The sequence below is a fragment of the Protopterus annectens genome, chromosome 1.part1 (genome assembly GCF_019279795.1).
Source record: "Protopterus annectens isolate FY-2018-M chromosome 1.part1, PAN1.0, whole genome shotgun sequence".
In the NCBI taxonomy this organism is placed as follows: Eukaryota; Metazoa; Chordata; order Ceratodontiformes; family Protopteridae; genus Protopterus; species Protopterus annectens.
The window spans coordinates 798908520-798926716 of NC_056726.1; the positions used below are offsets into that span (position 1 = coordinate 798908520).

An 18197-nucleotide genomic window follows, 5' to 3' on the forward strand; every position below is an offset into this window, starting at 1 on the left:
CACCATGTGGGTTCTGTCCGTGAGCCAGTTGGCAGCCCATCTTATGACGTAGGGATTTATGTTCAGGCTGGTGAGCTTGTCTATAATACCAGAATGGGGAATCGTGTTGAAGGCCTTAGCGAGGTCTAGGTAGGCTGTGTGTACCACCTTTCCCTCATCTATAGCCTTGGTAACTGTCTCAAAGAAGTCCACCAGGTTTAGGAGGCATAATCTGCCCTTAACAAAGCCAAACTGGGTAGGGTCCAGTGTTTGGAGGTTCCCACTGTCTCTGTTAATGAGTTCCATGATGATGCACTCCATAGCCTTGCAGACCAAGCTAGTCAGACTTATAGGGTGATAGTTCCCAGGGTCTGTTGTGACTCCACCTTTGTGGAGCGGAATAACTGGTGCTGTGCACCACTCTATGGGTATGTAGCCTGTGGAGAGGCTGAGTTTGAACAGTGTGTTTAGGTGAGGGGTTAGTTTGTATTTGAGCTCGTGTAGGATGCAGCCTGGGACACCGTCCGGTCCCATTGATGCTGTGTTTTTGGCTTTAGAGAGGGCTGTTTTAACTTGAGTGTCTGTGATTTCAGGGACTCTACATTCTTCTGGTATGGTTATGGGCCCTTTTGGGGGTGAGAGGGGGGTGAAGTTTGTGCTGAACCTGTCTGCCAGGATGTTGGCGATATCAGTCGGTTCAGTGTATTTTGTGCCATTCTGCACTAACTCCAGGCAGATCTGAGCATTGCCACTTAGATTCTTCACATAGCTAAAGAATGCCTTGTAGTTATCTTTGTAGTCCTTGGCAATTTTTCTTTCAAAGCTCGCCTTGGATGATTTTATGAGGGATCGTTCCAACCTCTTTGATTTCCTCTTCCTTCACAGAATGAATGATACATCAAATACCCAGTTAAAAGAACTAAACCTTTAACAACAGATACATGTTAACATGATAGATCCATACCCCAGTGTATCCCTCATCTCTGATACAAACTTCCACTAGATGTCAAGCAAGGTAGCACCCATAGAACCTTGAAGTCAAGCAGAGGTGATTTGATAGGCAGCCTAAAATGCTCCCCTCCTAGGGGATGGATGGAGCTTTTCAAAGGGGATCTTGGCTAGGCTTTGCTATAATGGTCTGCAGACTGACTGCCTAGTACTTGCCTGTGAACCTATGGACTTTTAACTTCTCCTGTACAGGGATCAAGTGGCACACAGCAGTGGCCCTGGAACCTTGTAATGTCTTCTACAAGAATGCAGAAGCCACATAGACAGTACTGGCATTCTTCTGTGACTCCTCCGTTATCTCTACAAGGATGAAGAGTGTATCCACTGCTACAGGCAGGAAAAAATCCCACATTGGTGCTTCCTAATGAGAGGCTTAACTTTTTAATGAAGTCCTCTTTCCTGCATTCTGATATAGCTTTCCCCCGTGCCTTAATATGCAATATTTCAGAAATCACTATCTCAGTCTTGTTGAACAAAATAAGTTATTGCCTTAGGCCTTTGTGTGCTCATTGGGGGATTTTTCTCTGTTCCCTGATGTGTGATCATGAAGTTGATGTATGTATTTTTTGTGGTTGGGGAGCAGAAATCTTGTGCACTGCAAAAATAAATAAATAAGATAAATACTTGTTTTGATTGCCATGTTATCTTGAATGTAATGGACAGCTTCTGGGATAAGCACCTTCAATATGATGGCTCATGTTCCATTCTGTCTTAGTACAGATATCTGGTATGCACTTTTCCAGGGAAGCTGAGTGTGATCCTTCTGTAAACGGAGCACAATATCCTGCCCACCTTTTGAAAATGAGAACCATAACCTACTTTGCCAATAAATAGGTGCTGTCACAGCTTTCCACTTAGCACTGAAAAGCATGTTAACCTCTCACCCCAAGTATGATCAGTTCTTCCAGCATTCCCAGACTGATCTTGTTCACTCCCACAGCCTTGTCACAGCAGAACTGTTCAGTTACTTCAATAACTTTACCTAAGGAAATAGATCCAAGTAAGCTCTCTGCTTCTAACATAACCTCCTCAAAGGAGGACATGTTTGCCAAATTTGTGAGTCCCTCTGAATGTTTCTTCATCTTATTAATAATGTCCACAGTTGAGGTCAGCATTTCTTTACCTTCACTGAGAACAGCCTGGGCAATAACCCACTTCCTCCTCTTGAGTCTCTGGATATTTTTCCCAGAGACTTTTTGAAGCCATCTAACAGTAATTCTCCTTTGTGTAGCCCAACTCTTCCCAATCCCAGACCATTACTATGGTGACTACTGCAACTGTTCTGTCATGACTTTTTGGTATCTGTCAATCTAATGCAGAGACATGCCTTTTAGAATTGCAGGGAAGGCCTCTTTCTTTAATCTGACTGCTCATTTCAGTTTCTTACAATAATAATTTAATATTGTTAAATATTATTAATAATATTATTGTTAATAGTTGTATTGTATGAGGAAGTCGGGAGTGTCAGAGAAGTATGTAAGAGTGGTACAGGATATGTACGAGGGTAGTGTGACAGCGGTGAGGTCTGCGGTGGGAGTGACAGATGCATTTAAGGTGGAGGTGGGATTACATCAAGGATCAGCTCTGAGCCCTTTCTTATTTGCAATGGTGATGGACAGGTTGACAGATGAGATCAGACAGGAGTCCCCGTGGACTATGATGTTTGCAGATGACATTGTGATCTGTAGTGAGAGTAGGGAACAGGTGAAGGAGACCCTGGAGAGGTGGAGACATGCTCTAGAGAGGAGAAGAATGAAGGTCAGCAGGACTAAGACAGAATATATGTGTGTGAATGAGAGGGAGGATAGAGGAATGGTGAGGATGCAGGGAGTAGAGGTGGCAAAGGTGAATGAGTTTAAGTACTTGGGATCAACAGTTCAGAGTAATGGTGAGTGTGGAAGAGAGGTGAAGAAGAGAGTACAGGCAGGATGGAGTGGGTGGAGAAGAGTGTCAGGAGTGATTTCTGACAGACGAGTACCAGTAAGAGTGAAAGGGAAGGTCTACAAGAGGGTAGTGAGGCCAGCTATGTTATATGGGTTGGAGACAGTGGCATTGACAAAAAGGCAGGAGTCAGAGCTTGACGTGGCAGAGTTGAAGATGTCAAGATTTGCACTGGGTGTGATGAGGATGGACAGGATTAGGAATAAGTATATTAGAGGGTCAGCCCAGGTTGGAAGGTTTGGAGACAAAGCCAGAGAGGCAAGATTACGTTGGTTTGGACATGTGCTGAGGAGGGATGCAGAGTATATTGGGAAAAAGATGCTAAGGATGAAGCTACCAGGTAACAGGAAAAGAGGAAGGCCTAAGATAAGGTTTATGGATGTGGTGAGAGAGGACATGCAGGTGGTTGGTGTGACAGAGCAAGATGCAGAGGACAGGAAGAAATGGAAACAGTTGATCTGCTGTGGCGACCCCTAACGGGAGCAGCCGAAAGAAGAAGAAGACAATAATAATTTAATATATGTGTAGTATAATTTGAGTTTATATCCCTTTGCCCATATGTTTTTGATGTAATGATTTATGTTGTTTGATTTCTAAAGCACTTTGTTTCATCATAACAAGTTATTGTGTGAACCTAAACCATTTGCAAGGTCCACATATCTCATCAAATGAATAGGTAAAACAATTTTTTTGTTTCACATAGTTGCTGTTGATATTTTGTCTGTTTGTCATGAAAATGTATTATTAACCTAGACACATTTTTTGCCTTTGATGTACTATTGCTTTCTGTAATGTTAGCTTCTGACATTCTGCTTTCATTGAGCATTTGATATTAATTTGTGAAATATGTTATTTTGTTTTGAGAGTTGGGCGATATTTTTTTAGAACGATCTTCCCACAGTTTGCAAAGATTGCCCTCAACTATCAATGGTTTTGAAGAATGTCCCTGATTTTGCTTCATATTTTTGCCCTGTCCCTCATAAAATGTCTGTCTTCCTTGAAAGTGACTACAGTCAGCCAATGACTTCAGACAGCGTTTCACACTTCTTCAGAAAACTTATGTTTATGTAAATCCTGCTGTTCCATTAACTTTGTATGTGAATTAGATTAATATTTAATGTTTAATAATATTTAATATTTAAAAATTGTCCCATATTTGGGGCCTTTCCCTCATTAATTTTGGCTTAATTCAGGATTGAGCATAGAGATTGAGAGCTATGGCTGAGATTACTGAGAAGTCTCCTAACATAAAAACAAAAGCGTACCCAACAACGGTGAAAACTGATAACAAAGTGAAGTCCAGACAAACCGAAGAGTAAATCCGCTTTAATACATAAAATAGTCCACAAAAACATTATATAATTTTTTTAATAACATTAGTTTAATTGTATGTTTTTAACATTTTTTGTACATAATGTTTTTGTGGACTAACCAATTAATTGGTTAATTAATGTATTTTAGGTGATTGGTTGAAGTGTGGTGATGTCAGAGTATAACAGTTACAAGCCTCTCATTAACTCTGAAGAAGCCATTAGGTAATGGTGAAAGAGCTTAGTTTTTGGAAGTGTATTTCATTTACTTTTCTGTTTGTCCGGACTTCATGTTGTTATCAAGTCTCCTAACATAACTGTATGAAATTACAAATGTGGCATCTGTTTTAAAATGTAATCTACTTCATGTATGTAGGGAAAGCTTTATGAGAAGCATTTACTTATAAAAAATTGGCTCTTTGTTGCTACCAAGTGGAAATATCTTCAGTATGTCAGTATGTCTGATATAATAATATTAATGTATAAGCCAGAGAGTTTTGTGTTTTTAATAATACTTTATTGAGCAGTACAGTAAAATATAAACACATTAAATATAAGGAGAAAACATATGTCATAGAAAAGGCAATAAAATAGATATCTTAGCTAGTAGGAACATCTGTGCACAAGGTAGAAAAAAATCAAGTCTGAATTCAAGTACTAAATGGCCACAAACATTTGCAGTTAAAACCTACCTGTGAACTTATCATTAAGAACTTTTTGACAACATTCCAAAACTGAGAGAAAGTAATAATGTTAAAATTTAATCTTCTAAATGTGATGCCAAATTTATTATTAAATTGCAAATCTCTGGATCTAAAATACTTCCTTTTCACCCAGAGATAGATGCTGCAATTCCAGTTTTAATTACATATAGAACATGGTCATGTCTGGTAGCTTTTTGTTTGAAGTAGTGGAATTAAATTCAGTATAGCAAGGTGAATTTAATAACAACAGTATAATATTACATGTGCAGAAAAATTAAAAGCAGTAAAACTTACTAAATTAGTATAGGTAAATTAGCCAAATTTTGTGAGGCTAAGTGATGAGCAGAATAAGTATGCATATAAAACTTAAGCATTATGACATAGCCTCTAACCAGTAGAGGTGAGAATTCTAGAGGGTCAATGCATCTGCTAAAAATGCTTGCAGGTAGATAGACATGAAATGGTCCTGCAAATTCCCTAGAAGTCCCTCATTTGAGCATGGAAGGTTTCTAGCAGGATGGTAGGAACACTTCACATCTCTTAGGTAGCCAGGTCTGTGACTGTAAAGGACGTTATAAGTAAATAATAATACCTTATAGATGATACTGTGTTGGACCACAAACCAGTATAGAGAGTTGAAAACAAGAGTAATGTAAAAAGCACACATAACCCACATTAGTACCCTGGCCATTGTTTTGTTCTAGCTACATTCAGCATGTGTCACCTGAAGGTAGACATCACTCATACGGCTGCCAGAGTACCATTACTTGAATCTCTACTGCAGGATCATTTTTGGAGTAAGGTGTTTGATCTTGATGATATTACTCATTTGGTAGGAGGTAGACATAACAACTAGTGCCACCTGGTCTTTGAGGTAGAGGTACTTATCCACTAGTACTTTAAACACAAAGACACTGAAAGACAAGCATGATGTAATACCTTGTTATTGGACCAGCATAGGTTTTACAGTTACTGAGGCATTTGGGCTGTCAAGAGCCTTTCATCAAGTGTTATTAAATTATTCATGTTAGATACAATACTTAAATATTTACTTGTTCTTAAAATGGGAAGTATATATTTTTTTTCGTTTGGCTAAAAAAAGAAACTTGAAAAATACCAGGGTGGAAAAAATGTGCAGCTTGGATGTTTCATATAACTTTACACCTCACAGACACAGTGTATATACACATATACACACACACACACACACACACACACTGGGCTGAATTAATAAATGTTACCGACAAGTGTATATGAGGTGTATAACTCTTGGTAACTTTTACAAATTCAGAGACAGGCCCACTGCAGTGCTTTTGCATGAGGATGTGCAGCACCATTGTGGGTTGTCTCCACAGCCGTGCTAAATACTAATGAGACAGTCCAAGAGAGAGACATATGCTAATTAGCCATGTACTGTCCCCAAGGAACTGCCTATGGTAAAGCATTTACACAACCAAGCGATTCAGAGAATCGTTCAGCTGTATAGCTTAGAATGGCTGCTCATGGCCTCTTACAATAATGAATATGGCCAAAATGCCATGCTCATCCATTGTGGTACAGATAAGAGCTGGGAAGTTAAGTGGCCAGGTAGTGTTAGGGTGTGTGTGTGTGTGTGTGTGTGTGTGTGTGTGTGTGTGTGTGTGTGTGTGTGTGTGTGTGTGTGTGTGTGTGTGTGTGTGTGTGTGTGTGTGCGCGTGAGAATATATGTGAAGGGCTGCATATATATGTGTGTCTGTGCTTGGGAGGTGGGAGTTAGGGAGTAGTTTAGGTAGGTGTGTGTGTGTGTGTGTGTGTGTGTGTGTGTGTGTGTGTGTGTGTGTGTGTGTGTGTGTGTGGGTGAATTTATGATTTATGAATGTGTTTGCGAGTGTGATCATGTAGGGAGGGGCTTGTGCGTGTGTTAATTCATGTGGGAGTTAGCGCTGGACTGGCTGGCATGCTTCCACACATCCCTAGAGCAATGAGGATAGTCTGCAGCAATGGGTCAGGGGAACCATCAGTTACCAGGGCTAACTCTTAATAATTCTGTTGGGGGACCATAAGACAGTAGGGCTAACTCTTAATACATGGGCTAGAGGGACTACTAGGCACCAGGGCTCACTGTTAATTTGTAAGTTGGAAAGACCTGTAGACACTAGGGAGACCTCATCTTCCATGCCTTAAAAGCACTTGCACATAATCGAGATTAAAATCATCCATTAGTTATGAGGACGGAAGAAGGAAGACTTTGAGGATTTTCTGAAAACACATGCATGCATTTGAATGTGTGTACTGTGTGTAGTAGAGTGAATGAAGGAATGCCAGTGTTACCACAATGTGGCTGCTACCACTGTTAGCTACCTCAAGAAGTGCTGGTCTGCCCTAGCAATAGTTAATGGCAATTCAGAGAGATGTGGTTTAGCTGATAATGAGGTCTTTCCTCATAGCAGCTAATGTGTCTCTGAATTGCAAAATGCCACATCACAAACACAGGACCTTTTTATCACAACCCGTAACGTGAGTGGCAGGGTTCTTTATGAATCCCCAGGACTATGTATGTCTGTAAGGTGTAAAGTCATATGAAGCAGCGAGCTGCACATTTTTTTCCACACTGGCAATTTTCACTTTCTTTTTTAGGTATTACTGTTACCACCGCTTTCTTCTAGGATGCTGGGACTTCTCCTCCTCTTAAAATACTGTTAAGTAAATCCTTCCAGATCTTTATCAGTTTTTCACCCCTAGCTTCCATACTGTCACAGGAATACCATCTATTCCTGGGGGCTTTTCTGTACATTGGTTATACATAGCCATTTTATGTCATCTCCTCCTATCCTGTTAGCAATTGAGCTTCATCTACTTCTAACCTTGGCAAATTTAATTCTTCCATAAACATTTACATTTCTATCTTTTCTTGATTTCCATATTTCACTGCTTTATACAGACTTTCATAAAATGTCCAAAATATTCCTAATACTTCTACAGGATCTCTTATCTTTCTTGTTATAGGCTCCCTAAGCTTGGTGACAGCCCTTTCCACTTTCTGTTGCCTGAGTCGTGCTAAATGTTTTTGTGCTCTAGAATTATTATCAAAAATCAGTTGCTTAATAGCAGTCTTCCTAAACTCTTGCATATTGTCAATGTAATCCCTTATTTTTGGTTTAGCATTCTGCAGTTGCTCCTTTTCTTGTTCTGAGAGATTCCCCCTATTTTACAATACTTTAACATTTGTCAGTCCCTGTAAATAATTCTTATTACTTTTTAACCATGCTTCCCTTTCCTTTACTTCCTCCCTAGATTTAAACTCCACTTTCATTTTATCCTACTCCCTAGCTATGTTTTCAGAAGAAATTTCTATATTCTCTAGTAGCTCCTGAATTCATTCCAAAACCCATTCCTTAAATTCCTCTCTTTTCATCCAGTAGGTAGGAAAGTGCCAGTGTCTCATTTTTATTTCACTACCTTGTGTTTTTATTTTAGTGATTATTGGCATGTCATCTGGAATAGTTTTTGGGTGTGTTTCAAAACCTTCAATTAAATGCACACGTTCCTGTGAGATATACATTCTATCTAGCCTCGACCAGTTATCTTGGAGAATAATATGTAAATTCACTCCAAGCTCCTAGTAGTGAATGGACATCTTCCATTCCAAACAGTTTCATAAATGTCTTTAAAAATCTATCCTCCTTTGGTATATTTTCCCTTCTAGCCCCCCCCCCCCCGACACATCTTCACTGTTGCAGACCAAATTCCAGTATCCACCTATAAATAATGTTCTTTGCGGAAAGCTGATTATTTCTCCCAGAATTTTCTTAAACTCCCAATATAGCAGTTTGGGTGGAATGTAAATACATGCCAATGTAATCCTTCTACCTTGCCAGTAGCCCCTTAGTATTATATAGCTTCCATTATTATATTTTTCCTCTTCTGTCACTATTGGAGCTCCTCTTGCAATTAATATAAGTACTCCTCTTTTCCTTTGCCCCAGATATTCCTCTGAATAACCATCCTGAAAACCTCTATTTATCAAATTCACATGTTCATTTCTTTTCAGATGTGTCTCCTGGAGCATAGCTATTTGCACTATACATTTTTTAATATCGTTCACTACTCTCTTTTTTATATTTATCTGTAAGACCATTTAGATTGAAAGACATTACAGAAAGCATCATTATCTTATATAGTTGTTGTTACTACCTTTTATGTATAACTGCTTTTTTCCTTAAATGTCTAGTTCCAACTTTTATGTTACATGCATATACTGTTCAGCAGGTTGGACTTTTATACAGTTGTTTCTTGTCATACCTATGTCACATGTTATATAACTTTATTTTTTTTTTTTGAAAGCCCTCAAACAGAACCCCCCCCCAAAAAAAAAACACCTAAAAGTCTCACTAATCTACACCACCAAAATCCACACATAGTAAAACAAAATCATTTGCGGAGGCTCTCAGTAATAATCTGTCTAAGCAACAGAGACCTCCAAAGCAGAAATGCAAGCAACCTCCATCCCCCAACACAACCCAAATGACAGATAGCCCACCGACTTAGTGTGCCAGTCAAACAAAGCCAATAAGGCAAAACAACGTACCCAACACACTAGTCATAGGTAACTCTATAGTCAGGCACACTGATGTCCCACTCACCAGGCTAAACAAGGAGAAGGTTACTGTCAGCTGCCTGTCGGGTGCCAGGATCCGCCACATAACCCACACACTCAGGTCACTCCACAACAAGTACAGATATGACTCTGGTGTTGTCCATGTTGGTGTGAATGACCTGAGACTTACCTCTCTGGACTACATAAAAAGAGACATAGAAGAGCTCTCCAATCTTGTAGCCCAGGCAGATATAACCCTAGCCCTGAGTAGCATTCTGCCATCGCCCAGAATGATACCGCAGTACAAGGGCAAAATGATTGACTTCAACAATTGGCTAAGCTTCTGGTGTCATTCTAAGGGGATCCAGTATCTGTCTGCTTGGGATGACATGGTCGACAGACCACAATGCTTTGCCAGAGATGGCCTGCACCTGTCGCCCCTGGGATTCTGGATACTAGCTAAGGCTCTTGCTGCCCCTATAGTGCCTTTTTTAGGCAAGGTTCAAGTAACAAATTCACCACTGTAACAGGAACGGGCAAGCAAAAACTGAGGGTAATGCTGCTCAATGCTTGAAATCTAAATCTCAAAATGCACTCACTCAAGGCACTCCTTAAAATGGAGAACATTGATATCTGTGCAGTGACTAGGACCTGGTTCAAGGCTACAGAGAGCACCCCTGCACTACCAGACTATAACTCATACCACACTTTTCGGCCATGTAACATGGACCAAAACACCAAAGGCGGTGGTATGTCCATATTCATTAAGGATATCCACACCTCCAGGCTAGTTGCTCAGCATATTGCAGCCGAGGTTATCCAAGTGCAACTAGCTCTGGGCAAAACTGAAATACAAATTGTAGCTTGCTACAGATCCCCCACCATGCCCCAGGATTCCCACTCCTCTTTTCTTGATGTATTGGAAAATATTAGGGCTTAACCAAACACCCTAATAATGGGTGACTTCAACTACCCCCCATTAACTGGGAAAACTACTCGTGAACCAACTCCTTAGCTCAACGCTTTCTGGAATTCATAAACTCCAGTGCCCTGGATCATCTTATCCACACCCCTACCAGGGGCAACAATATCCTAGACCTAGTCATTGCCAACATGAGTGACCGGTGTTCCACACCTGAAGTCAACTCCTCGTTGGTCCGATCCGACCATAAGTTAATCACCCTTGATATCCACATCCCGCCCCCACCCCCCATTAAGGAAACCACAGTAAAAAATTTCTCCAAAGCCAACTTCATGCTTCTTAAGACAGAAGTGGTGAACTTCATGACACCCATGCAGATGGACAATACAGTTACAACTGCTGAATCCTACACAAATGCACTTTATAAGCACTTACACAAGTGCATGGATCGTACTATCTCAAACAGAACCAAGATGCTATCCTACAAAAAAAAGGAAGCCAATCTGGTGGTCCCCTGCCATAAACAAACTGTACAACAGAAGGAAGAAACTGTTGCAAAAGAGAGTAAAATCCCATGAGTGGAGGAGCTCCCTGGTCAGCCTCAGTAAGAAACTGAGATTCCTTATAAGATCCTCCAAAGCTAGCTATGAAAATAAAATTACCACTAATTCCAAGGACAACCACAAAGCATTCTATAGCTATGTCAAGAATCTCAATGGCATGATTGTTCCAATACACACACAGACACACACACACACACACACACACATATATATATATATATATATATATATATATATATAGATATATATATATATATATATATATATATATACAGAAGATGAACCTTTGCATTTGTTTTAAAAGTAATTCACCAAGGTTGTTGTGCAAAAAGTGAAAAAAAAATCATCTTATACCACAGCCTTCTAAGTTTGCACAAGAGCGTAATTATCAACCATTGGCCAGTCACCATCACACTCATACTCCCTCAAGACACACTAAGGTGAGGCCAAAATGTTGATCATAGGTTCATAGGTTGGTACTAGGCTATCGGTCCTAGGGCCTATACAAGCCTAGCCATAACAATTCCCTGGATATTTTTTCCCACAATATTTACTTCCTTTTTACTATTTACTTGTTGGCTGGAAATCAACGTTGTCTAAACCACCTGGGGCTACAGCACCACTGCTTAGCAACTTTTAGGTTTTTGGACAGTAGACAACACATTTGCTGGAAGGCAAGCAAAGCATATACTTGACAGAGGGTTTGACAAGGAAAACCCACAGTCTGCTTCCCTATGATGTAATTTGAACAAAAGCAACACATCCTGGTCCATGACCTGCTCCCTCATCTAAGATGCAGTACCTCCTTACATGTTCTAATGTCTCCTGTTCCCCCTAGTAGTAATGGGGGAGCTAAAAGTATCTGGCAAATGAATGTGAAATGGAAAGACTGTAAAGAATAGGGTAATAAAACTCTAATTCCTTGCATCATCATCTTCTAACTATTTAGACTGCAATTTTATCCACTGTAATGAATGAATAATAGCTTATCCGTGGAGTTCTGCATAAAAAAGCAGCAAACATTTCACTCTTCCAATGCTTAAGCTGTCTGACTTCTCCTTGCTGTTTGTAAATAAAGAAAGCATCCAAGAAGCCTTCAGAATATGAATACTCCTCTGTAATAACTCTACGTAGGTAAGTCAGTAGGTACTGATATGTATGTAAAATTTCAGATTATGGAACTAGGTACCTTTAAGTGTTCTACTGTAAAGCATATAAGGTAATAATATCATCAGAAAGCTACTGTAAAAACCTGCATTCTTGCATGTTACATTCACATAAGACATGACTAGTTTGATGCAACTCAAAGCAGAGACATACACAATAGCACATTTGGAAGAGTTTTACACACACACACACACACACACACACACACACACACACACACTCTTGCTAATTCCAACTTGTCAAAAAACTAACTAACCAACAAGAAGATATTCAAAAACAACCAAAAAAAAGACCTCAAAAATATAAGACAAACAAGGCAGTAAAACATCTGCATATACACATAACTGCCAACTCATACCATAGTTAAAATGGGGAACCTGTACAATAAGCAAATAAATAAAATTAATTTTACAAAGCAATAGATGTCCTTAGTTACAAGCAGTTGCAACAGAACTACACTAAATATGTAATTCATATCTATTTCTTCCTCATCATGTAGACACAATATAATAGCCGAAATCATTGATTCATCACAGTTTTACAGTCTCTCAAAAAATAAAGTTACACATACCATTAATATCCAGCAGCTGTCTGGTTATACATATGCTCAGGTGGCAGTCTTCGTTTGTAAAGATTATGTCTTTGAAATAATACATCAAAAACTTAGCCAGTGCCCATGAAACAAAACATGATTCATACCTCTCAGTTGTCCAGATTATTGCAGAATGTCCAGATTTTTGCCTCAGAATGTTGGTCTGTTCCTCCTAAAATTTTTGGTTTTCTGGCAAATCGCTGGGATGATCTGTGGAATGAAATCAGTGTATAATGTCGTACATTTGAGTTTCAGATTTCATTTCCTTTAGAAAATGCATTTTAATACATACTCCATCATTCTACCAACTTTCTATGTTCATAAGAGCAATATTTAAAATCTGTCCCTATTTTTGGGCCTTTGTACCCCATTATGTCAGTCTTTGTCCAGATTTCTTGGGCTAAGAGGTTGAGAGGTATGGATGATGGTTGTATCTTTTGACTTTTCCCGGTTAGGGGTCGCCACAGCAGAACTCCGGTCCGCTAATGATTGGCAGTAGATATTTACGTACCGAGTTGCCAGCCCTGACGCACAACCTTCAACGAAGGTATGCCCATTCACGCATGTCTCCACACAGAAGACGCTTTCGCTGAGAATTGAATGGGACAACGCTACCGTAGCACCACCACCGCAGTGAGGTATGGATGATGGTAATTGTCCTTAATATGTGGCTCAGCAGGACCATTGCTCCTTTCACAAAACTCATTCAGCCCAGTTTTAAAAATCAGAAGTAATATAAAAGTGCAGTAAACTCTCTTCCAACGTTTCACTCTGACTGTGGGTTCTCAGCTAATACAAAAATCTTGTAGGAAGTCGAACATGCCTCTCCTATGACAAAGGCATACCACATCAGTAATGGCTTCGAAATGATGCCATTGAAGGGGAAGCACTGATAGCACAGGATTGTCTGAAACATATACAGTGAACCTCTGTCTCCAGTACCTCATTAAGGAGAATAGGAAGATTTTCATCTTTTTTCATTTCTCAGACATTTTCACCTTATTTCACACCTATGAAATTCTTGTTCACTCACGAAAGTTTTGTTTTAAGTGGAGCTTCTTGTGATTAATGAACTCAAACACAGAGCTAAGAATGATGAGGCCAGGCTTAGAGTAAGTCGCTGAAAAAATTGACCTTCTTTGGCTTTCCTTGTCATGTAGTAGCATTCTGTGAAAATGCTGCCGCTGGTCCTATTGATTTTATTTAGCGTGTATATAATTAAAAATGTTAGTCACATGTAGTTAATGACAGAAATGGTGAGAACTGTATTTTTGGGAAGACTCATATGAAAACTGGTAACATTCTGATGTGGCCCTGGATATGAACACGACCCCATGACTGCTGGCTTCAACAATAATTTGCAACAAGCATATTTTCCAGTGACCTCTGTCAGTGAATGCATACACAGTGTCCTTCAGTAACAGATGTCAAATGTGATATTTTGAACCAATATTTCTGGATAATGGCATTATCACTTAGTAGCTTATCTTGAAGCACACATACAGATTAGGTAGTTACTATCAGTCTGCATTCCAGAAACACCTAAATTCGGAGACTGTCTGCTGTAAAATGTATAGCTTAGTCAGGAAGTGCCAGCAAATTACTGTACAGTAACACATAAGTCCCCAAAGACTTGAAATGTTTCATGCCCACTATGTAACAAAGGCTGGCCTTAAGTGAAACGGCATCCCTGGATGAAGGACTCTTTGGGCCCCCTTCTGCTTAGAGCCCGTCCTAGACACATCCCTTAGAAGCCACCTGGGTTCCACCATTCTGTTCTCCAAACATCATCCACATTTCTTTTTTCTTCCTTTTCTCATATTTTTGTCTTATTCTTTAGTTTTTTTACTGCATTCGTAGAGATTTTTAGTAGCCTTCCTAGATATTCACCAGAAAATGTAACAACTACTTCCCAGAAACCAGCTCAGGATTAGTGCTTTTCATGAGAGAAGGAACAAGGTACATTGATTCATGACTGTCTCTGATAGGCAGTGTGTGAGACTTCCCTAATTGGTATGCTTGCTTTTTTCGTGGAAGCCTCTTCAGTTTTCATTTTGGGCATTTGTACACCTTGTGTTTTTTGTTGTGTTGAGCTGCTATACCTGCTGTCCAGGGCATCTACCATGAGAATACTGTAAGTGTACAGACCCCAGTAACAGCTGGGACAGCACTACTGAATGCTGATGAGTCCTTGACCTGCTTCTCAGGAACCAACTTGTGATTAGTGCTACTGGTTTGCTACTGGTGAAAGAAGGAACAAAATGTCATTGATTCCTAGCTGCATGTAGCTGTGGTGATACCAGCACTAGAAGCCAGGTAGTAGTTAATAAGCAGATCACCACTATTCTTCATTCTTGGAAAAACTAATTCTGTCTTTACACTAAGTACTGCTAGATTAGCTACAATCTAACCTAACTGCAGAGTACCACCCTAACAACTTCAACCATAAATCTTCACGGTATATGGAAAATTCCCAACAATCCCCTACAAATGGGCCCAACTGAGAGGGCTGATAAATTAATTTCTGACCTTTGCCAGCACATAAATAGCTGCATAGAAAAGACAGTACTTGTCTGCCCTTAATAAAATGGTAACTTCAGGAACAAACTTCTCTGGTGTTACACTTGTATTAATAAACTGTATAACAATATAAGAATAAAGAAATCTGCATCCCCTTATCTCAGGAGCACACTGAAACATGCCTTCAAGGAACTTAAGGGTATAATTAGAAAAATTTAAAGCAGAGTACAAGCTTATGTCTGCTACCAATAAAAGACACTACAAATCTTGATTCGGTTATTTCTTAAAATTAAGGATTAGAACACAGTGGGCAGAGTTTTTCTGCAGTTCAAAAAGTAATTAAGAAAAAATATACACTGTAACCTTCAGATTCAAACCAACCCTAGACTGTGATGGCTTACTTAACAGGTGTAGCTAGAAATTAAAATGGTTTTCTGCACTACAGGAAATGAATACATCTGGTTTCCATAATTTGGGCATTATTTTGCTGTTGCTCAAAATACCTTTGCTGCAATCATTAAAACAACTGGACTTTTGAAACTTAAAAACAAGTATACCTCGAGAACAATCTGCCTAGGTGACAGCACAAATGTAAGATCAAGAGGCGTACCTACCAGAAGCAGCAGTATTGCCATAATTTTTTTCCATGTAGTTTATTTTTAGATTCTGTCGTACCTCTTAAATGTCTGAAAAAATGGAGTAATGGAGAGCTTCCTTTCTCTGTTTCCTTTATACAGTACTGATCTACTATGTAAGCATGGAAACGAAAGTCCCATACGCATGTGCAGTCCATCAGGAAAGTCCCACGAAACTAGTGAAAAATGTGGAAGAATAGCACACTGCTCTTATACAAGGGCATTATTTCCGAAAAGTAAGTCACTTTTTTCTTAAATAATGTCATTGTATAATAGCAATAACCCACTGCTGGGTGTGGGTAATGCTGGATTTACCCACAGTTAGCTTTGTTTGGTCACTCAGGCTTTGCTGTCATGACCAAACCACGCCAAATATGGGTAAATCCAGCATTACCCACACCCAGCCATGGGTTATTTCTATATTATATGATGAACTTTCCAAATATACCCATGACACTACCACAGCTGACCTTGAACATGCAGACAGACATACTAAGGAATTTTACACCCATTTATAGAAATTCATCAGTGTGTCAAGTCCCTACTAGAACCAGATATAATGGTAAATTTAAAAATACCCTTCCAGTGGGGAGTCAGCATAAATAAACTTTATCAAAATAAGAAGAAACTCCTTAAAACAAGAAGAGACAGAACTCCTTAGTATGAGGACAGTATAAAAAGATCTCACAAAGAAACTGAAGAGAACTGTAAGGACCAGTAAAGCATTCCTTGAATTGAGGATAGCATCTAAGGGAAGTGAAAACCACAAGTTCTTTTTAGCTACATTAAAAGACTAAAAAGTAATTTGCAGTTTTGTTCTCAGTGTTTCCTTAATGTTCTCTTCGCATTCCAATCCCAATATCATTACAAATATACTATCTAACAAGTTCATTGTTAACGTCTTCCCTGGAAGTCCCATCCCAATTTCAGTGATCCCTAATTCAGTCCTCTGTCCACCATCATGAAGGAGTATGCTCTTAAGACACTGTTTTAAAGACCATAAACACTTCTTTTGGTTCCTGTATTTGACTAGACAGATTAAAAAAAAGAGAAGTCCCAGAGGTTCCTAATCAAAAGAATCACTGGTTTTAAAAATCTTAGCTACCAAGAGAGAGACTAGAAATTGTGTCTTAGTACTCTGTTTTATAGACTCCTGAATGGTGATTTGTGCCTTGCTTACCAGGCTGTTAGAAATCCTGTTATCCTTGGTCTCCTTTTTGTCATTAGTCAAATAGTTCATAGGTTCATATGTGTAAACTAAAATGTGACCCACAAATTTGATTTATATAGGGGTGATATTCTGACTGTCTATGCCCCATCATAGGCATATGTGGCAGACCAGGGGTGAATCTCCAATTACCCTTCCATTGGCCCAGATTGCACTTATATAGGGAGGAACTTTGCTTCAAATGGATTGGGAGCCTATTCCAGAGAATGGGGATTCTCTTGAGAAATATATCTGTCTCTCCAGTGTGTCCTATTAATGTTGCAGGCAAATTTAGGTCTTATTCATAGGTCCATAGAGGAAACCTATACTAACTGCCCTGAAGGGTCATTTTAAGTCTAGCCAGTAACTTGAGGTTTGAAACAAACCCTATACTTTGTGGTTATGAGGTGAAGACCTTAACCATTATGCCAAACCCACACTGGTCTTGTAATCTAGTAGTTCTGATGCAGTTTCTTTTGCAGAAAGGCAAACAGTTCATCAAAACAGGGTACAGAAATGTCTTTAATGCCAGGCAAAGAACACTTCTCAGAAGTCTGTATGATACAGAGTAAAGGGATTGTAGCCTGCACTAGATATAGAGATCTTAACTACATCAACAGATCAATAAACAAGATGAAAGGATAGATACATCATCTGCTCTGAAATATGCTCCCTTTGGAAGTCAAGCAATGTGACTGATTGTCTTTCTTATCTGGATGACTGGATGGGTACCCTAAAATGAACATTGGGACTAACAAGCCTCACTCTCCTTGTAAAAGGAGGTAAAGTTTAATGGTGGTTATCAGGCAAGGAACACTTGGTCAGTAATCTGATTAGCTTTGGATATGTTGTGATCCTAGATTTAGCAGAGGGTGTGTGAGATCTCTGTCCCCTCAAGGATAGGGTCCCAAATATAAGACCTATAAGTATAAGTGGTACGATTATTAAAATACAGTGAAAGTACAGACACAAGAATGTTGGCAGTTGCTGTTCTCTTTTAAAGCCATTTTTTTTGCAGGGTTCAAACCATGCACGCCCACACCCCTGCCACTTACTTTTATGTACTAACTCCA

General features: G+C 39.4%; 1 protein-coding gene across 2 annotated transcripts in view; it reads left to right on the forward strand.

The window, feature by feature from the left end:
- Positions 1 to 18197, forward strand: part of MYO5B (myosin VB) — a 3346216-nt gene that overhangs the window by 2807122 nt on the left and 520897 nt on the right. The window lies entirely within an intron of this gene.